Consider the following 22,992-nt stretch of genomic DNA (forward strand, 5'->3'; position numbering starts at 1 on the left):
TAATCACCTACAGAGTCTCCCAAGAGAGTAACATCCACCTAAAAAATATACTTCAATCTTATGGAACATCGGCAGGACAAATAATCAACACAGACGAATCAGCAATCATCCACCATCCGAGATTACTGTCACACAATATAAATTATTTACACCAAGTTTACAACATGTCAACCTCTTCAACCCCTCCTATATATATTAGAGTCCAATTTAAACACGGGAGAACATCCCACCACATCTTCGAACCTTTGCTTCAAAGGCTAGCTCGTAAAGCTCGAGGTTGGATGACAAAATGCCTTACACCTGCCGGGAGGTTAGTTATCATTAAAACCTCCTTAACCACAACCTCCAACCACCTTATGCAAACACAATTTTTCCCCACTCATGTACACAATCAAATCGACCGGATCACCAGGAATTTTTTGTGGGGGCATGATTCCTCAGTTAGAAAACTTCACCCTTTGAGATGGAACAAACTCCACACACCGATAGAAAAAGGAGGACTCGGCATCAGGAAGAGTAGTCATCACAATAAAGCTTTGCTCACAAAAAGACTATGGAATATTCACGATCAACCACATTCCATCTGCACCTGTATATACAAAGAGAAGTACCTCCAAAAGAAACCAATTTTTCAAGGTACGATCATTTTTCCTTCTACTGCCAGCCCACAATGGAAGCAAATGGCATCTCTTATACGTTTTGTAAAACAACAGTTATTTCATCGCATAGGAAACGGTTTTAGACACCCCCATCCAAGCTAATTGGATAACTCATTTTCCTAACCTTGATCCTACCCATTGCTATCCTATCCAAATTGTGGCTGATATAGTTGACCCTCTTACTCATAATTGGAGACATGATTAGCTACACAACCTTCCACCAGATGCAATACAACATATTATCAATATCCATCTTCCCTATGGACAACATCCCAGATAAAATAATCTGGCCACATTCGAAATCCGGAAAATATACCTCTGCTTATGGATATAACTGTTTAGCCCAACAAGATAACCATACAACCATAAACCCCCTCCTAACCACCAAATTTCTATGGACCTTACCATGTCCTCCAAAAATTCATCTTTTCTTGTGGAAAGCTATCAACGAAGGATTACCAACCTTCACTTTATTACACCACATCAACTTATCAAATTCAAACATGTGCCCCAGATGCATCTATGACCCAGAAACGGTAACACACATGCTTATTCAATGTCCTATGGCAATAGCGGTGTGGACCAACCTCTTAAACCGCATACCAACAAGTCATCTTCAACATAACAATCAACCAATCACCGTAAATCCTCAAACAACCATATTGCATCTTCTACAAGCTTCTACATATATAACCACCATCACATATTTCTGTTTTCTTTTCTGGGCACTATGGACAACCAGAAATGAACTTTTCTTTAACCAATCCCAATCTCACTATCAAAACATCCCGAGGAATTCTCTAGCACAACAACAAGAATTTGAATGGGAAAAAAAAATCTCCCCACCGGTGCTACCAGGAGATCCAACTCCAAGGATTGCAACAACCATCATAAGAACAACTACAATCATTCAAGTTGGATGGTCTAATCCAGATTCGGGCTGGATAAAAATAAACACAGATGGGGCTGCTAGAGGCCATCCAGGTATGGAGGGAGTGGGATTCATTTGCAGGTACTCGAATGCACAAACCATTATGGATCTTGCTAAACCTCTAGGTTTAACTACTGCGCTGACGGCAGAGACATGGGCAACCGTAATAGCAACCAGAATAGCAATGGCCAAGAGTGATAATTGAAACGGACTCTGAGAATCTCATGCGCTTTATAAGAACATTAGCGGAAGCTCCTTGGTATAAATCACAAATGATTGCAGAAATCAAACAAAGAATGCGCAGCATACCTTCCTGTTACATTCAACACAACTATAGAGAAGGCAACCAAGCAGTTGATGGTATAGCAAACTTTGCAATAGATAGAAGCGAAGAAGGAAACTATTCGACAACAATATGGGATCAAGAAAATACTCCTTTTATTAATCAAATTCTCTTAAATGACTCTATGGGAATTACTTTTCCCCGTGTAATCTCTATTTAGCTCATTTTTTAATATATGCATGCTTCAAAAAAAAATGATTCATTATAATATTACAAAAAGTAAGGAATTGATTAAGCTGAAAACTTGGATGCTTCCATCTAAAAAGTGCTAAGAATACCTTTCGCTCAAGAAATGACGTGCTCACCACTTGTTTGCAAGGTTGCTAATTGGAGTGCTAATTTGTTTGGGGGTGTACCAACCCCAAGGTAATACTCCCTCAGTCCCACTATTAGATGACCTACTTCAAGTTTGCACAATTCTTAAATCAAGGAATAGGAAAGAGTATATTTAAGTATTTTTTTACAATTATACCCTTATGGATAATAATTTGCAAAATTTAGAAATGGTTTATCTTTCAAATTATACCATGGATTTTCCTAAACTTTGTATCATTGGAAAGCATTTTAAAACACCTACATAACGAGTATAAACATGAATATCAAATTATATAATTTATTATACTAACGATAATCAATCAAAAGGATAATTTTAGAAATATTCCATTGTTTAATGAAATAGGTCAACTAATGGTGGGACAAAATTTTAAAGTAAATATGTCATCTAATAGTGCGACGGATGTAGTAATTATTTTGTCATGTTTATAATTTGGTACACCCCCAAACAATTCGGTCCCCCTATTAGCAATCTTACTTGTTTGGAGGAAGTCAATTTGTACAAAGGTGGTAATATCAAGATGCATAAAATATAATCTAGCTACGAAATTTATTTATATGAAACATTGCCTGATTTGGAATGATTTTTTAGAAGACGCTTTGATCTTTTGTATAGTCTATAAAAACATGGCATAAATACATGGTACGTAAAAGTTATGCAAAAGATTGCTAAAGAAATTTCTTCTTCAATTTATTTTTGCGGATTTCATCAATGTTATAGATTTCATTATACAGTTTCAGACAGGTAAAAATCCAATAGCTATCTGAAAGTGACAATTGGTTTTGTTAATAACCTTAGAAGAAATAAAGAAAAAGTAAGAATAGAGGTGGAAAGTAAAGATTAAAGAACTAATTGAGTTACCATCAAATACTTCCTTGCAGCTACAAGTCAAAAAGTTATAAAAGTACTAGATTAGATGCCATCAATTATGGTCTTCAAATACAAACTCTCCTTTTTACTTTGTCAAGATTAGGAAATATTTAGTGTATTGGACTCTATTACAACAACAAAGCTCATCCATATTCCCTTTTTTCATTACCAATTTCAATGCTTAGGTGTATCCCAATATACAAAGTGGGTTTCACATTCGATGTTCACATTTAAACCTTTTTTTTTGAAGCATGATATTAAATAAGAGGAGTTAGGATACAATTTGTCGTGGGTATGTGGTGCCCACAGAATCATGAAATAAAATTTGACTAATAAAAGATGGGATAGCCTGGTCCCATATTTTAGTTGATAAATTCCCCGTTTGACTTCCATCTGCTGCATGATTGGCTAGCCCGTCTGCAGCTTGATTTGATTCTCTGTAGTTGTGCTGAATAGCTTCCTGCGGGATTTGCCGAAATTTGAATTTTATTTCCTCTATCATACCTGATATGTGCCAAGGTGGTGGGGTAGAGAAAGTGATGAATCGCAGGAGGTTCTCTGAATCGGTTTCAAAGAGAACTCTTTGCCATTGTCTTTCTATTGTTGTTCTTGATGCAAATAGCAACGCCCAAGTTTCTGCTGTTAAGGCAGTCGTGATTCCTAGTGGTTGAGCTAGAGGCATTAAACTTCGTGCTTTAGAATCTCTGCATATAAATCCTGCCCCCGAAAATCCCGGGTGACCTCTGGCTGCTCCATCTGTATTAATCGTAATCCAATTGATGTGTGGCATAGACCATCCTATCGATATTGTTGGTATTCTTTTGTCTCTCGTCGGATGGTTATATAATGGTGCATCTCCTGTTATGATTGGTGGTGCAGAGTGTAGTTCCCCGTAGAATTCTTGTTGTAGTTTTTGTGCCCATGCTAGGATTTCTTCCGAAGTTGTCTGTTTTTGTTGGTATATTAGGTTATTTCTAGCTATCCATAAGGTCCAGAATAGAAAACAGAAAGAGGAGATCACAGAAGTTGATGCAGGTTGTTGTGGGATTTGAGAAATGGACGTCTGATGCGTAATAGTGAAAGTGGGAGGGGGATTGGAGTTTCATGAAATTGGAAGTTGAGCTAGTAAGGTGTTCCAAGAGGTAGATGTCATTGGACAGTGAATAAAAAGGTGACTTGCTGATTCTGGATCAGTGTTACATCTGGGACATATGTCTGATTTGGTCAAATGAATGTGATGTAAGAGTGATAAGGTTGGTAATCCTTCATTAATGGCCAAGAAAAGCCGAATTTTTGGTTTACATGGTAAAGTCCATAGGAATTTGGTAGGTGGTAGAAGAGTGTGGATTGGGTGATCATGGGTTAGACATTTGTATCCCGATGAGGTGGTGTAGTTTCCAGATTTTGAGCGTGGCCAAATAATTTTGTCCTGAGGGGCATTTTGGGGAAGGTGGATATTCATGATTTTTTGGGTTATGGAATTGAGAAAGGAGCTTAATTTTTCGTCATTCCAAGTGTGGTAAAAGGGATCTATGATATCTGCTACCATTTGGATCGGATAGCATTGTGATTGGTCCAGGTTTGTTGAGTGTGGAATCCAATTGGCTTCTATTGGAGTTGATAATCCATTTCCAATACGGTGGAATATCAAGTGCTGCATAGTAGGGACAATTGCTGCTACTTGTCTCCATTGAGGACTGGATGAGGAAGGCATGGAGTTAATGCCCTGTACAATTGGTTGTTTTTTGAGATATTTTGCACTAAAGAGACTTCCGCATATGGAGTTAGGTTGTTCATGAAGATTCCAGATTCTCTTCATGAGAAGTGCTTTATTATGATCACTGCTCTTCGTTATTCCTAATCCTCCTTCTGATATTGGTTTTGTTACTTTATCCCATCCTATAGGGTGAAGTTTTTTAACGGTTGAATCATGTCCCCAGAAAAAATTTCTGGTGATACGATCTATTTGTTTATGAATATTACTAGGTATATTTTGTGTTTTCATAATGTGGTTTGAGGTGGGAATTAGGGAGGTTTTGATGAGAGTGAGTCTCCGGCCGGAGTTAAGCATATTGTCATCCAACCTTTGGCTTTTCGGGCTAATCTTTGTAGAAGGGGACCGAAGGTTTGTTTGGATGCCTTTCCTTGTTTGAATTGGACTCCTAGATAGATTGGAGGTTTTGAAGTAGCCAACATATTAAATAATTGTTTAATTTCTGTTACTTTGGTCGGGTCTAGATTTTGGTGATGGATGATTACTGATTTAGAAGTCTTAATTATCTTCCCGGAAGATGTTCTATAGGAGTGCAGGAGGGTTTTAAGGTGCTGGATACTCTGATTGAAAGCTTTATATGCAATTAGCAAGTCATCCACATACATTAAATGAATAATGGGTGGTGGTTTTTTTGATATGTTGAGACCCCGAATTGACTATTGGTTTTGTAGGTTTCCTAGATTTGTAGAAAGGATTTCTGCGCATATAACAAAAATATAGGAAGATAGTGGGTCTCCTTGTCTAATGCCTCTAGTAGGGGTTATGTAGCCATGGGGTGTACCATTGATGTTGATTGAATATGTAACTGTTGTGACCCATAACATAATGTAGTCTATAAAGGTTTATGGAAATCCAAGTTTTTTGAGTGAGGTTTTGATGAAATTCCAGTCTAAGTTATCATAGGCTTTCTGGATATCAAGTTTGAGAGCTATTTTTAGATCTTTGGTTAGGTTAGAGGTTTTGATATGGTGGAAGAGTTCTCCAGCAATCGCTATGTTATCGTGTATTGATATTTGTGAGACAAAAGCACTTTGGTAAGGGATTATTAAGAATGGGAGAAGTGGTCTAATTCTGTTGACTAGAATTTTTGAAATGATTTTATAAGTGACGTTACAGAGTGCTATGGGTCTGAACTGAGAAGGTTTTGATGGATGGTCGACTTTAAGTACTAGTGTTATGTTTGTGTGATTCATGAGAGGATGAATGTTTAGGTTATTAAAAAAACTTCGAACCGTTGCTATCAATTGGTGTTGAGTTGTTTCCCAAAACACTTTGAAAAACTTACTTGTGTATCCATCTGGACCTGGCACACTTTCTGAATTTATGGAGAAGGGGGATTGTTTGATTTCCGTTGTAGTTACTTCCTTTGTGAGTAGGTCTGATTATCTGGGAGTTAATCTGGTCTGATATTTGTGAAAAGATCTTCGTCAATCATTGTAGGTGGGACCGTATACTGCTGAGTGTAGTGATCTAGAATGAGTTGAAAAACGTCTTCTTTCTTGTTAATCCAGTTATTTTGTGGATCTTGTAGTTGTTGTATATTGTTACAAGCTCTGTGGATGGTAGATTTAGTTTGTGTTGAGATCCCCTGATTGTAACCATTGAATTCTAGATCTTTGTTTCCAATATGTCGCATGGCATTGTAAGAGTTCCACATGATCTATTCTTAGCTTTTTTTCTTGGTGTATCCAGAATTCCAGGTCAGAGCCCGATTGGTTTGCACATTGATGTTGTGCATGCTTTATCTTGGTTGTTGATTTCTTGATCATAGTTGGTAGGTGGACAAAAGTTTATTTGTTCCGTTCTAAGAGGGTTTGACAGTTTGTTATGATTTTTAGTTGGAGGTTGAGGGTAGGTTCACTATCTTTTTGTTTCTCCCATGCTGATTCGACTATCTGCTTGAGTTGGGGATGAGAGAGCCATAAGTGTTCAAATTGTAGATTTTTGTTCCTTGCCAATCCATTGCTTTCCTTTGTAGCAGTATTGGGGCGTGTTCGGAAGCTATTCTTAGAAGATGAGTAATTCCCGCATGAGGATTTTCAGTTCGCGAAAGTTGGGTTGCTAAAGCTCTATCTAATCTTTCTAGAATGTTATCCTGCCCCATTTGGTTGTTTTAAACCTATTTGATGTTGGATTTGTCATGCCTTCAGAAACAAAAAAAAAATGTTGGATTTATCACATTTGGGAAATAGAATTTGTTGTATCTAGAAAGACGGATTTATTTTAGTCTCAATCTTAGTTGGTAATCGCTTTCATACTTACTATAAAAGAATTTTATCTTTTGCTTAAATTTAATTTTAGTGGCCTTATCAAAAGTATTCAGTTCTCAACCACATAATTACATGCTTTAAATTTAATTTTATTTAACTTCTTTTTTTTTGTGAAGCAATTTAATTTTACTGGAGTACAAAGATACTTTACTAAGGAATGCGCATTTCACAAGGTAATAATTTGTGGATTTATCTAGAACTTTCATATCTTTATCCGAAAATTCATAACTATATACATTTGTATTAGATGCAACTAATTCATGTTTAAATGATAAATATATCCCTTTGTTAATAGTGTGCTTTTTGTATACGATTTGTTACTACGGTTATTTGATATTAGCTATATCACTTCTTGGTACAGTGATGCAAATAGTACTATGTGTTTATTGGGCACCCTCGTCTTTTCACTCTCAATGCGCGCGGAGGGGTGTCAGAAAGATCTATTCTTGGTTCTGTGGAATCTGGATCCCGTATGAAAGCGTCGCGACAACTTATTTCCTCTATCAACTTGACAAGGGAATGAAATAGAGCATTTATCGTTTCTTCGAGTCTGACTAGAAATATAGTTTTAGATCCTTACCTTCGCGCTAATTCAGATAAGATGATTGGGGTTATGACTTTTTTGGAAGCTCCGTTGGCAAGGTCTGGATCAGCAACTCCATTGGCGAGGCTTGGATTAGTAACTCCATTAGCAAGGATTGGATCATAAGCTTCATCGATGAGGCTTGGATTAGCGGTTCGGAAAGATTGGGTGCATTGTCGTTGGAGTTGATAAGAGAAGTATCAGGATAGATTGGGAAAAAAAAACTATGAAGAATAACAGAGCTTTGGGGTATGAAAACTTGTTCTGTTTTCTGAATAGGCTATTAACGTATTAGAGTTTTGTATTTTTGGCCATAACATGTTTATGACCTGTGTGAGTGTTTATCTCAGCTTAGGTGGGAGATTTGCGAGTTTTGGCCGTGATTAAATTTCCATAACCACCTAGGTTAGGATTGATCCTGGTTTTTAGGGATTAATGGCCTTGGCCGACTAGAATATAGAGTTTTAAGTTGGCCAGGACTTTTATTACCGTCATAAAGTCTTATGGACTAGGCCACCGCGTGTTTTATGATATATGGGGTATTATTGAATATGTTATGGACTTGGACATAGCTGTCCAAGGTCTCATAAAGTCGCATCTCATGTGCTATGAAATTGGGCACGACTGGCCAAGGTCGCACATTTATAACAACTGTGCCACAGACTTGGCCACGGCTGGCCAATGTCCCATAGTTATGATACAAACTTGGTAGCGGCTGGCCAAGGGCCCATGGAACGATAAATCACTTGGACAAGGTTTAAGAAGCCGTAGGAAATCTTCCATGGGATCTAGCGTTAGCTTCCCAAGAGGATTTTTAAGGGTAGCATATGAGCTACGTACTTGGCCAAGATCCGTCCAAGTTGTATGGGCGTGACAGGCTAGGCCATAAGCTTGGATGCAGCTGCCTAAGGTGATATTAGCGTAGCAAGCCGTGCAATAGACTTGGCCAAGGTCATGCTAAGTTGTATTAGGCTTAGAAAGTTGCGCTGAACCGTCCAACGGTTAGGACCACCTAGGGTTTGCATGTTGGCCGCGATTCACGTCATGTGGGCGTTATATTTGCTATGCCACAATTTCGTCCATAGCTTGCCATGATCTCTATGACACTGATTAAGATTTAATCATCACGTGATTATAATTTAGAGTTTGATATATGGTAATATGTCATACCTAAATTTAGAGTACAATAACATTCTAGTATAATTGAATACGATAGCGCCAATATAGAATGTTCAAGGAACCCGGTCGTGGGATTTTGCGTCTTGAGACATACTCTGAAAATGCGGGGGTCTAACAAGCTCACCTAATATTTTGATTAGAAATTTGTATGGACTAAATCCAATATACTTTCTAGTGAATCAACTAGACAGTCAGACTCAATCTAGAGTAAAGTATATCAAAGACCTAATATCTCGATCTCTCGGTTTGATCTATACTCAAGCAAATAGAAATCTGTGAGTCTTTATCAAATACAAGAGAGATAACTTGGATGGTACCAAATACCAATATCCAAGTGTCAATCAATTTAAATCAACAACCAAAGGTTGTATATTCTAATTGATTGATCTTAATGCACAACCTGTGATATTTCAATTATATAACAAAATATAATGCGGAATAGAAATACACAGACACCAGAAATTTTGTTAACGAGGAAACCGCAAATGCATAAAAACCCCGGGACCTAGTCCAGATTGAACACCACACTGTAGTAAGCCGTGACAGACACTACCCTACTACAAACTAACTTCGGTATGGACTGTAGTTGAACCCCAATCAATCTCACATTAATTCAAGGTACATTTGCGCTCCTTATTCTCTGATCCCAGCAGGATACTACGCACTTGATTCCCTTAGCTGATCTCACCCACAACCAAGAGTTGCTACGACCCAAAGTCGAAGACTTTAATAGACAAATTTGTATCACACAGAAAAGTCTACGATGATAGATAAATCTTTCTCCCACAGACAAACCTAAGAGTTTTGTTCCGTCTTATGATAAAATCAAGGTGAACAGGAACCAATCGATAACCCGGACTTATATTCCCGAAGAAGAGCCTACAATTATCAATCACCCCATAATAATCTAAATCGTATGGTAGCGAAACTAGATATTGTCGAATCACAAACGATGAGACGAAGATGATTGTGATTTATTTTTATCTTTCCCTATCGGAGATATAATCTCAAGCCAATTATTCAATTGAACTCGTACGATAGAAAATGACAAGATCAGATCGCTCAACTACAAGAGAAGTAGTTTCGTCTGGCTTCACAATCCCAATGAAGTCTTTCAGTCGTTAACCTACAGGGTCTCGAGAAGAAACTTAAGGTTAAAGGAAAACCGACTCTAGCAAAACCAACTAGTATCACACAAGAAGTATGGTGATTAGTTTTTCCAGTTGCTAGATGTTTCCTTTGTATAGTTTTTAAATCAGGATTTGCAATCTAAGTTACCTTGGTAACAAAGCATTCAATATTCACCGTTATATGAAAAACCTGATTTAACCAAGCTAATATCTTTCAAACGTTAGATCGATACTTAGCTTTTCATACACAAATAAAATGTATTTCATTTAGGTTTGAGTAACCATACCTAAACGTGTACACTTAGTTGGTTCACAAATAGTTAACCAATGGTTAGCCATATGAGTACTTTCATATTAACCGTATTCATCTTCTTCACAACTAGTTCAAATGACTTCAAAAGAACTAGTTGAAGATTTGTTCAATTTCTTAGGTCTTTATGAATAGACACAATTGAAACAAAATCGGATTGATCCACTTGAATCAATTCATGAACAATATATCTACGGTTTGCAAAGATTGCATTCCTTATTGATTTGTTGTTTAATTTCATGAACTTCCGATTTAAGAAATATAACCAGCTTGGGTACGTGTACTATAGCTACCGGATTTGAGTTTAGAAACTCAGCAGAAATTTTCGGTTAGAAAACTTCCGTGGGTACACGTACAGATACGCGTACCTAGGTGACTGGTTTAACAGTTTGCAAACTTACAAACTCAACAGAAATTTTCGATTGAAAACTTCCGCTGGTACGCGTACCCAACCTGTCTCCTTCACCAATACCGTATGCACACATATGCACACACTTGGTTTCCGACATATGGATTTATACACTAATGTGCGAACACAATATATATGCTTATATCCATAATTGGTTACGGAATCTCAACTCTAAATGTCAATCATTGAAACATTCTTCTATAATGTTATAACAGTCGTTATTCACAACTATCTTCATCAAATCTATTTTTAAAATTGAAACGTCATCATGACTTTCGTCACGGGTTAAGATGAAAAGTGGTTAAAGTGAAATCTTACCAACACATATTTCGATAAAAAGATAGGCGAGTAAACTCGGCTCGAAATAGCAAATGTGTATGTATGAAAACTTTCATACTTATACGACTTTGTCTCAAGATTAGGAGATAGAGATGTAGACTTTTGAGATGAAGTTTCACCGGTTCCTTGAGTAGTTCTTCGTCTTCGTAAGATGATCGTCATGGAGTCTGGAGCTCAACTACACTTAACTGTCCTAATCAGAGACTTAGCTATAAGTAGTCTAGAAATCAAGACATATGGTTTTGACAACTAAACTTGACAAACATGTTTGAGATAGAAACACATGCAAGTTCGACAGAGAACCACTCTAACATACTCGATATGGATATATATTAATATAATACTTTTATTAGCATATATATTTTGTACAGGCAGAGACCAATTGAAGGGTAGTTTTAACACCCCGTGTTTTTAGCATAGTACATGCTCAAAGATGCGTCATGGCATGATATGAATCTTCATCTCAATATTCGTCGTGTGTTAATAGGAACATTGTCCTAGAGCCAACATGGCTCCAAGTAAGGTGCATTGCGAAGATATATTGGCCAAATGCCTATATCGCACCCATAGGGTGCAAGTTGTAAGTTATATTGTCCAAGAGCCAATCTCGCACCGATAGTGCTCAGGCCAGTTGGGTAGATGGCCTAGAAAAAATTTGCACCACAATGGCGCAATACGCATGTTATTGTCCTACAGCCAATATCGCACCACAATGGTGCAACATGCCAGAGCAGGCTAGCTTTGGTAATGTACAGTCATCATGGATGGACATTGGAAATGTCTATGGGCCAAAGCCGGATATGCATCCATCACAGTCCTTCACTGGACCTGGCTTAGGAAATTTTCATTCGTCATGGATAGACGTTGGAACTGGCCGGTGGGACAGAACTAAATGTACAACCATCATGGATGGTTATTCAAAGAAGCATGGCAATGAGCATGAATAACGTGAATCAAGCACCTCAAAAATGGTACTTGGTGAATGTCATTTACCTCCCCAACTTTAAGTTGTAAAAATTTCAATCAAACATATATAGCAGACTATGCACCAAGTAAACTTCATAACTTAGTCGGAAGAGTATAAATGATGATTAACCTCATTTAATAGTTGCGTATCCTTGCCATTAGAGCATAGTAAGCCAAGCTTTGAATACAAGCTTTGAGTATAAATGATAAACATCAAAAATCTCCACAATCAAAATGGGGTTGCACACAAAACTTGCAAGTATACAAGGCCAAGCTTTATAGTATAGGGATGAGTAGGGGTTAGTCCACAGGGAGTGGGAGCATACAAGAAATTATCCTAAGCTATCAATGGGTGCAAAGCACTATGGCAGTGAGCAAGGCAAGGTAACAGTGGTAGTGAAACAAAGGCAGCAGCCTAAGGCAAAGGTATTGAGCAACAGTGACAGAAAAGGAAAAGGATGCAGAACTGTGTGAAGTTACTAAGGAAATTGAATCCACCTTGTGCCCTAATCAAGCAATGCAATCTAGGTTGAGTTGAAAATCCTATGCATACATCTAGAATGGGAGGAAAATCAGCTTGCTCACTGATATGCCCCTAGCATTGACTGTCTTTTGACAGCACAATCAATCACAGGCATGCCAGAGCACTGATTACTTCCCATTGCTCAAGCAAAACAGGCATCAAGAAAACTATCCTAACAATGCATCATCTAACAGTGCACTAGGCTTCATCAGAGCCTTAGTTGCAGTGAATTAGCTCATGCTAGACATGAGTATAACAACAGCATTCATCAAACAAGCTAAATTAAGATACAACATGCACACAGGTTACACACAATCAACTGTAGCTAAAATGGAATTTGGAAAATGAAAATTGATTGCAAATATTGTTCACTGGCTAGCCCAGAGATGATTTCTACAACACCCATAACATCAATTTATAGTTTTTACAAAACCCTAAATTTCTACAAACCCTAAATTGAAAATCCCCAAATCAGCAGATTAGGGTTTCGATAAATGAAATTAACTCACCCTCTGATGCAAATAGACTCGACCCATGCTTGTACTTCTCCTCTGGTAATCCTCTACTCGAATTTCTCCCAAATTTTGTCTTCTCTTCACTGTGGTGAATCCCTGGTTATGTTTGTCTTCTTGGTAGCATCAAAATCAATGCTAAGAACAAGACAGACACGACTAGGGAAGAGGTAGGCGATGGTGGTGGTGTCCTTGTGGTCGTGGTGGAGATGGAGACGGCGGAGCAGACATGGCAGTGTCTGCCATGGTCGGGGGAAGAGGAGAAATTTGGGGGAAGTGTATTTGGGGAAGAAGAGAGTGGGTGTTTGTTTTGGGTCGATGGGTTGATGCTTAGGTGTTGAGCGGGCGCATCCATTTGATGATTTGCGAAGCTCAACGGTAGGATGATGAGATGGTAGGTGGATCCAACGGCGATACGGAGGTAAGCGTGGAGCGACCGTCGGATGAAGGGATGTAGCAAAACGGACGACCCAAGATGGAGATGGGCGTTGCGATGTAAAGCGGGGGCTTCGGAGTTTGATGTGCGATGATGGAGCGACCGTAGGATGCTGAAATGCTTCGATCTGACGGCTGAAATCCGAGACGGGCTTGGATATAGAAATGGTTTGGGTAAGGGTTTTGGGCCTTGGGTATGCCAAGCCCATATCTTCTTTAAGACAATTCTTCTTCTTCAAGCCCATTCTAGCCTTTTGGTTTGTGCACATTCTTCGCGGCTTCCTTGCGTAATTCTTCCGGCTTTTCACACTCTTGCTCTTTCCGCTCCGCAATTCATCCACTTTATTTATTACCTAAAAATGCAAAATTAAGTAAGAAAAATATTTATTCTTGAAAACAATGAAAATACAGAATATGGGATAAAATGTAGAATTAATGCACAAAAGATGAGTTAAATGCCAAAAAAAATATATAAAATACATTTTGGCACTCATCAAATACCCCCAAACCTGAATTTTACTTGTCCTCAAGTAAAACAAAACTAAGGAAATCCTACCTATACCACTGTCGCTGGTCTCTCGAATGCATTTAGCGTATGCACTAAGCCTTTTAAACCACTAAGTGTCCCTAGTGGACGAGTTGAAGTCTCGTGAAGGTTTGCTTAGAACGTACCTACAAAGTTCTAGGTCAAAATATAAGCTCAGATTCCATCAAATGTGACATGTGCAAGTCAGTTTAAGCTCACAGCAAAATGGAGATGTCAATCTAGCTATCAAAGGCACAATCCTAGCACTGATAACAAATAAAGACATGTGATAAGAGTGTAAAGTGTATCTACACATGTGTAAAGAAAGATCGGATGTTATGACTACTAATCACCAAGAGATAGTTTCTCAGGCTAAGAACCAAGGTCGAAATCTAGCTAGCTGTCCGGACTTTACGAGAATTGTGAATGAGTTGGAGGTATTTCACAATTACTCGCGTTGTACATCAATGGCATACACCCTCCTTGCTTATTACAATGAAACAACAAAATGACTTTACATGACTCTTATTTACATTGACTACTCTCTTTTATTTTTGGAACAAGAGAGATGGAATTGATAAATACTTGATTTTTTTGTATTTTTCTGATATTTTTTTTTTCTGAATATATACATCGTTTTTTTTTTTTTTTTTTTTTTTTTTTTTTTGAAATTTTTTACATGGTAGTCTTTTGATACATAACAAAAGAAACAAAAAATTACATGACACTTTGCAAGAGGTAGCCCTTTTTGATGCACCCAGTTAAATTCGATGGTTGTCTTTCTTAATGTAACCTCCACCTTCTATCCCAACCAACCAAAGAACAAGCTAGTCAAGTTTCGTTCAGTATTCTAAAGTGATTGGCAATCGTAACTTCCTATCAAACACCTTGAAGATCGAGGCCATACATGTATTGGTAGATCGTGCGCGTGCAAATTTCTTATCACTATGTGAATTGTGCTAGAATCAGGGTGCCTAAATATCTAGACTAAGACTCCTAAAATTACATATTTGCACAAGAGTCAACATTTCAAGGTAAATGAGCTCCATTTTTATGATTTTTTAATTTTTTAATTTTTTTTTGAATTTTTTCAATTTTTTCAAAAAGAAGGAGTTTGTTTTCAATTATGGCATATTATCGTGGTATCTACTCTATACCCCCAAACCTAAACTAAACATTGTCCTCAATGTTTCAAAATATGGAAAGAATTATAAAACAATATATGAAGAGGAACATGCTGAGTAGAGTAAAAGGAGAGAGAATACCCGATTGTACGGCGAAAGCTCGATTAAAACTCCGTTATTCAAGGCAAAAATCCATCATATTAGGAGTCACAATGGATGAGCACAAAATATATACAAAAGGAAATTTAACTAACACATTATCTACAAGAAAATTTGGTTTTTAATGGGATTGGACTTTTTGGAAAAATTTGGTTTTGTGGGAGACATTTGGAAAACTTTTTGGTTATTTAGGGAAAGAGTGGACCAGTTTAGTCCACATAGACGGGTCCTCCAGGTTGGTTGTTTCAATGTCGGGTGGAAATGGCTCAAGGAATGGCTTTAATCTCTGCCCGTTGACTTTGAAAACGTTCTTGTTGGAGACATCCTCCAGCTCTACAGCTCCATGAGGAAAAACTGTGCGTACTAGGTACGGACCCTTCCATCTGGAACGCAGTTTTCCTGGAAAAAGATGTAATCGGGAGTCATACAGCAAGACTTTCTGACCAGGAGTGAAGGATTTGCGCAGAATACGCTTATCATGAAACATCTTCATCTTCTGCTTATATAACTTGGCACTATCATAAGCCTCATTTCTCAATTCTTCCAACTCGTTGAGTTGAAGTTTCCTTTGAATTCCAGCTTCGTCCAGAGAAGTTCAGCTCTTTGATTGCCCAGTAGGCACGATGTTCTAATTCCACAGGTAGATGGCACGGCTTTCCATACACTAGACGATAGGGGGACATGCCAATTGGTGTCTTATAAGCTGTTCTATAGGCCCACAAAGCATCATTCAATCTTAATGACCAATCTTTCCTAGACGGGTTAACCGTCTTCTCGAGAATGTGCTTAATTTCCCTATTAGAAACTTACTTGTCCACTCGTCTGAGGGTGGTACGGAGTAGCAACCTTGTGAGTTATGCCATACTTGCGTACTAAAGACTCAAAGTACTTGTTACGAAAATGTGAACCGCCGTCACTGATGATAGCTCTAGGGGTACCAAAACGTGCAAATATGTTTTCCTTTAGAAATGAAAGTACCACCTTGTGGTCATTTGTTCTGGTTGCTATGGCTTCTACCCACTTAGAAACGTAATCAACTGCGACTAGGATGTACAATCTACCGTCAAATAGGGAATGGACCCATGAAGTCGATCCCCCAAACATCAAAAATCTCCACAATCAAAATGGGGTTCAATGGCATCATGTTTCTCCTCGAAATGCTTCCTAGCTTTTGACAGCGTTCACAAGCAACACAATAATCATGGCAATCCTTGAACAATGATGGCCAATAGAATCCACACTGCAAGATCTTTGCAGCGGTTTTCTTGGCACTGAAATGGCCTCCACATGCTTGGTCATGACAGAAAGATATCACATCTTTCTGTTCAGTGTTGGGGACACATCTCCTAATGATTTGGTCGGGCAGTACTTAAACAAATATGGGTCATCCCAAAGGAAATGTTTAACTTCAGCCAAGAATTATAGCGGTCTTGTCTCGACCAACGTGAGGGCATCTACCTGTAGCGAGGTAGTTAACAATATCAGCAAACCAAGGAAGGTCTGATAGACATCAGCTCATCTGGGAATGATTCTCTTAGCATACTCATCAATAGACTCTAAAGTTAATCTAGACAAATGATCAGCAACCACATTCTCACAACCTTTCTTATCACGGATTTCGAGATCGAATTCCTGTAATAAGAGTATCCATCGAATAAGGCGAGCTTTAGCATCCTTCTTGGAAAGAAGATACTTCAAAGCCGCATGGTCAGTGTATATGATGATCTTAGATCCTATAGATAAGATCTAAACTTGTCTAATGCGAAAACGACGGCAAGCAATTCCTTCTCGGTAGTTGAATAATTGAGTGGATCATTAAGGGTTTTGCTAGCATAGTATATCACGTATGGTAGTCTATCAACGCTGTCCTAAAACAGCACCAACAGCATAATCAGAGGCATCACATATGAGTTCGAACGGTAGTTCCCATGGGTGGTCGGACTATAGGAGCGGTGGTGAGAAGGTTTTTAATTCCTCCCAGCTTCACACAAGCATCATCGAAATTGAAGGTAACATCTTTGGAGAGAAGACTGCACAGAGGTCTGAGATTTTGCTAAATCTTTGATGAATCGCCGGTAAAAACCAGCATGACCTAAAATGATCTGATTCCTTCACAGAGGGGTTTGGTAATGTTGATGAGGTCAACTTTAGCTTTATCCACTTCAATTCCTTTTTCGAGATGATGTGTCCTAGAACTATTCCTGAATTCACCATAAAATGGCATTTTTCCCAATTTAGAACAAGGTTCTTTTCTTACATCTGGATACACGAGGGAAGATGCTTAAACATTCGTCAAACGAGAACCAACAAAAGAGAAATCATCCATAAAGATCTCGAGAAAACTATCTATCATGTCAGAAAAAATGCTCATCATGCAACGCTGAAAAGTAGCAGGTGCATTACACAACCCGAAGGGCATACGTCTATAAGCAAACGTCCCAAATGGACACGTGAATGTAGTTTTTTCCTGATCTTTGGAGCAATGTGAATTTGGTTATAACCGGAAAAGCCATCTAGAAAACAGTAGTGACTGTGTCCAGACACACGTTCTAGCATTTGGTCAATGAAAGGGAGCGGGAAGTGATCCTTCCTTGTTACTGTGTTCAACTTCCTGTAGTCGATGCATACTCGCCATCCTGTGGTTGTACGAAGGGACTAATTCATTCTTGTCGTTCTGAACTACAGTAATGCCTGACTTCTTAGGCACAACTTGAATGGGACTAACCCATTTGCTATCGGGTATTGGGTATATGATACCCGCATCAAGTAGTTTCAGGATTCTCCTTTGACTACATCTCTCATGTTAGGATTAAGTCTCCTTTGCATTTCCCTAGATGGTTTGGCATTCTCTTCAAGGTTAATGTGGTGCATGCAAATGGTGGGACTAATTCCTTTGAGATCTGAGATGGTCCATCCTAAGGCCTCTTTGTGTTCCTTAAGTACTTCTAAAGCTTACTTTCCTGTTCCGTGTCTAAACATGATGAAATAATGACAGGTAAAGTATCAGAAGAACCTAGGAATGCGTACTTCAACGTACTAGGCAATGTTTTCAATTCAAGCTTGGGTGGCTCAACAATGGATGGAATGAGCTTGGAATCAGAGAGTAAGGGTGGTTCCACTTCATATTTCCTTTCAGTGACGTCCATTTGAGGTACAGATTCGAGCAGAGATAGGACGTCACTACAGTATGCATCATCATAGGAATCTGAGTTAAAGTTCTCCATACATGCTTGAAAGGGGTCGACGGATAGAATGTTAGTCAACGAATCTTGTATTAATCCTTCAATCATATTAACTTCATGCACATCATCATCATCAAGATTCACAGGTTGTTGACTAATATCGAACACATTCAATTCTACCGTCATGTTGCCAAAAGACAGTTTCAACACTCCATTACGACAATTAATGATCGTTGGACGTAGCCAAGAAAGGACGTCCTAAGATGACAGGAATGTGACAGTCTGGGTTTTGTACAGGTTGAGTGTCTAAGACAATGAAGTCTACGGGAAAATAGAATTTGTCAACCTTGATCAAAACGTCTTCGACCACTCCACGAGGAATCTTGACAGATCGGTCTGCCAGTTGTAGAGTGATAGATGTTGGCTTCAACTCCCCAAGACCTAACTGCTCATAAACAGAATATGGCAGTAGGTTAACACTTGCACCTAGGTCTAATAACGCTTTATTGACCGTGTGTTCTCCTATAGTGCAAGAAATTGTTGGACATCCTGGATCCCTAAACTTGGGTGGAGTTTTGTTCAGAATGATGGAACTCACCTGCTCAGCTAAGAAAGCACGTTTGTGCACATTGAGCTTGCGCTTTTGAGTACACAAGTCTTTGAGGAATTTGGCATAAGCAGGGATTTGCTTGATTGCTTCAAGAAAAGGAATGTTGATGTTGACTCTTTGAACAGATCTAACATCTCATTGTATAGGTACTTTTCTGTTGATAGATCAATCTTTGAGGAAATGGGGCAACAGGAGAATGAGTTGGCAAAGGGACATTCACAGCAGTAGAATTGTCAGATTTTCCAACTTGCTCAGGTTCTTTGGTTTTCTGGGGTGTGAGAAGTGTTTGTATCAGATTCATTAGGTTCGCCACGTTGTTCTCGATCTTACCACTTCGGAGGGTGGTAATGGCATGGACTTGATCGGGTGAGGTTTCAGTGCAGGATGTTGTGCCTGTTTGAAATATCCTCTTTGGATTTTGTTGGGGTTGGCTAGGAAGTTACCCTTTTCTCTCTCCTCATAATGAGTTCCATCTTTTGATCAAGATTTTTCTGACTTTGCACCAGACTCTGGACCATCTCCTCTAGGGCGGATAATCTCTTGTCGGTATTGTGTTGAGGATATGATTGTTGTTGAGAGTTTGATTGTTGTTGAGGGTTCCTAGGATATTGATAACCTTGATTGTTCTGAGATCCCTGATTGTTTTGATAGCTCTGATTAGGTTGAGATGGTCCTCCCTGAGTGGGTCCTTTGGACCATGAAAAGTTAGGGTGGTTTCTCCATCCTGGATTGTAGGTCTGTGAATAGGGGTTATGCTCTTGTTTTTGAAACATGGCATGTGCCTGTTCAAGCCTAGATTCCTGGACTGCAAGCAAATCGGGGCAATTTTGGAATTGATGGTTGGGATCGTTACAAGCGGCACATACAGACGAAGCGACATGTTCTCGGAGAGTAGTGGTGGAAGGTTTTGAATTTTTATGTAGTTCTAACTCTTCTAATCTCCTAACTATTGATGCCATGTTTGATTTTCCCTCGAAATCTGCTTCAATCCTAAAAGCCTTAGCTTCGGATGTAGTCTTTCTGGGTTCACAGATGGATTCCCACTGTTGCGTCTTTTCAGCTACTTCAATCAAGAAGTCCCAAGACGCATCAGCAGTTTTGTCTACGAATAGACCATTGCACATCGACTCAACCGTTGTTCGGGTGGACACATCTAGACCCTCATACAAAATTTGCACAAGTCTCCATTTTTCAAAACCATGATGGGGACATTGGAGCAATAATTCATTGAATCTCTCCAAGTATCTAGCTAAGGTCTCTCCCTCTAATTGCACAAAGCTATTCAGACTTTGACGAATTGTCGCAGTCTTGTGATTCGGGAAAAACTTTTTGAAAAACTCCTTTATGAGGTCATCCCATGTCATGATGGATTGAGGCTGTAAAGCATAAAGCCAGGCCTTTGCCTTATCTTTCAGGGAGAAAGGAAAGAGCCTTAACTTTAGGGTTTCGTCGGACATTTGAGTGAAACGCAGAGTTCCACAAATTTCCTCGAATTCTCTCACATGGTGGTACGGGTTTTCATTCTCAACACCTCTAAAAATAGGAAGCATCTGTATTGTGCTTGATTTCATCTCATAATGGCCATTAGCCTCGGGTAGCACAATACAAGAAGGTTGACTGGCTCTAGTTGGGTACATATAATCCTTGAGGGTACGGGGTTCTCCCATTGTTTTTGGTTGATCTGGACTGTCTCCCTCAGAACTTAGAATTTCGATAGGTTCGTCTGGGTTAATTCTAACAAGTCTGTTTGTTTGGTCTCTGTAGGTCACAATCATGTCTTAGTAGGTACCTTAACTAACATTTTAGTCAGAGCAATTGGAAACAATTTTGGACCACAAAAAGGCCCAATATTTTGGTTTAAAATGGGTTTTGATGATTTGGTTTTTGAGTGGGTTTTGGTTTTAATAAGGGATTTTGTTTTTGGTTTAAAATTGGGCTTTGGAAAATTTTTTGAACTAAACCTAGCATAAATTAGCACAACCCATAAAAGAAAATAAAAACAATAATAATAATTAAGACAAGCCCATAAAAGAAAATGAAAAAGAAAAAGAAAAAGAAAAAGAAAAAGAAAATAAAGGGAAAATAAAAATTATTACAATCCCAACTAAATAATTAAATTAATTATTACAAGCCCGAATTTGAATTTAAATGAGGCCCAAGTGGGTTAACTCATGGGTTAGGCTTACTTGATTTTTGGAGGGAAGCCCAAAAATAGGCTTTTGGTCCCCTTTTAGTTGCACAGCCCAGTTGGGCTTTAGGATCGTCCTTAGCAACTTCGCGCTCAAGCCCAGCAACAACAGGTGGAACAGAGCCCAGCAGCAGAAGCAACGAAGCCCAGCTCACAGAAGACCACGAGCCCAGCAACAAAAGAAGGCAGAGCCCAGCAGCACTTGGCAAGCCCAGTTCAGTTGAAGTTGGTGAAGCCCAGTTCAGAGAAGTACAAGCCCACCAGTAGAAGGCAGAGCCCAGCAGCTTCAGTTGGCAGCCCAGTTGCTTTGGCTTGGCAGCAGCAGGCTTGGTTCACCAGCTCCAGCAACAGCAGCAGCAGCAGCAACTCAGTACAGCAACAGCAACAACAAAAATACAGCACAGCTCCAGCAACAGAAGCAGCACTAGCAGCAGTTCAGTTCAGCAGCAGAGCAACAGGAACAACTTCAGCAATAGCAGCCCAACAGCTCCAGCAAGGGCAACAGCTTCAGCAACAGCAGCTGCACCAGGGTCAGGCAGCTTCTCCTAGCACCATCTCCAACAGCACCTGCAAGTGAACAAGATTGCAATGATCTAAGACAACTCTGCAATGATCTTGTGCAATGATTGCAGGGCAGGACAGCAAAGGAAATCAGCAGATGGCAGCACCACTCCCCGGCAGCGGCGCCAAAAACTTGGTGGGAAAATGGGGTTGCACACAAAACTTGCAAGTATACAAGGCCAAGCTTTATAGTATAGGGATGAGTAGGGGTTAGTCCACAGGGAGTGGGAGCATACAAGAAATTATCCTAAGCTATCAATGGGTGCAAAGCACTATGGCAGTGAGCAAGGCAAGGTAACAGTGGTAGTGAAACAAAGGCAGCAGCCTAAGGCAAAGGTATTGAGCAACAGTGACAGAAAAGGAAAAAGATGCAGAACTGTGTGAAGTTACTAAGGCAATTGAATCCACCTTGTGCCCTAATCAAGCAATGCAATCTAGGTTGAGTTGAAAATCCTATGCATACATCTAGAATGGGAGGAAAATCAGCTTGCTCACTGATATGCCCCTAGCATTGACTGTCTTTTGACAGCACATTCAATCACAGGCATGCCAGAGCACTGATTACTTCCCATTGCTCAAGCAAAACAGGCATCAAGAAAACTATCCTAACAATGCATCATCTAACAGTGCACTAGGCTTCATCAGAGCCTTAGTTGCAGTGAATTAGCTCATGCTAGACATGAGTATAACAACAGCATTCATCAAACAAGCTAAATTAAGATACAACATGCACACAGGTTACACACAATCAACTGTAGCTAAAATGGAATTTGGAAAATGAAAATTGATTGCAAATATTGTTCACTGGCTATCCCAGAGATGATTTCTACAACACCCATAACATCAATTTATAGTTTTTACAAAACCCTAAATTTCTACAAACCCTAAATTGAAAATCCCCAAATCAGCAGAATTAGGGTTTCGATAAATGAAATTAACTCACCCTCTGATGCAAATAGACTCGACCCATGCTTGCACTTCTCCTCCTCTGGTAATCCTCTACTCGAATTTCTCCCAAATTTTGTCTTCTCTTCACTGTGGTGAATCCCTGGTTATGTTTGTCTTCTTGGTAGCA

This window comes from Papaver somniferum, chromosome 5 (genome assembly GCF_003573695.1).
Source record: "Papaver somniferum cultivar HN1 chromosome 5, ASM357369v1, whole genome shotgun sequence".
In the NCBI taxonomy this organism is placed as follows: Eukaryota; Viridiplantae; Streptophyta; class Magnoliopsida; order Ranunculales; family Papaveraceae; genus Papaver; species Papaver somniferum.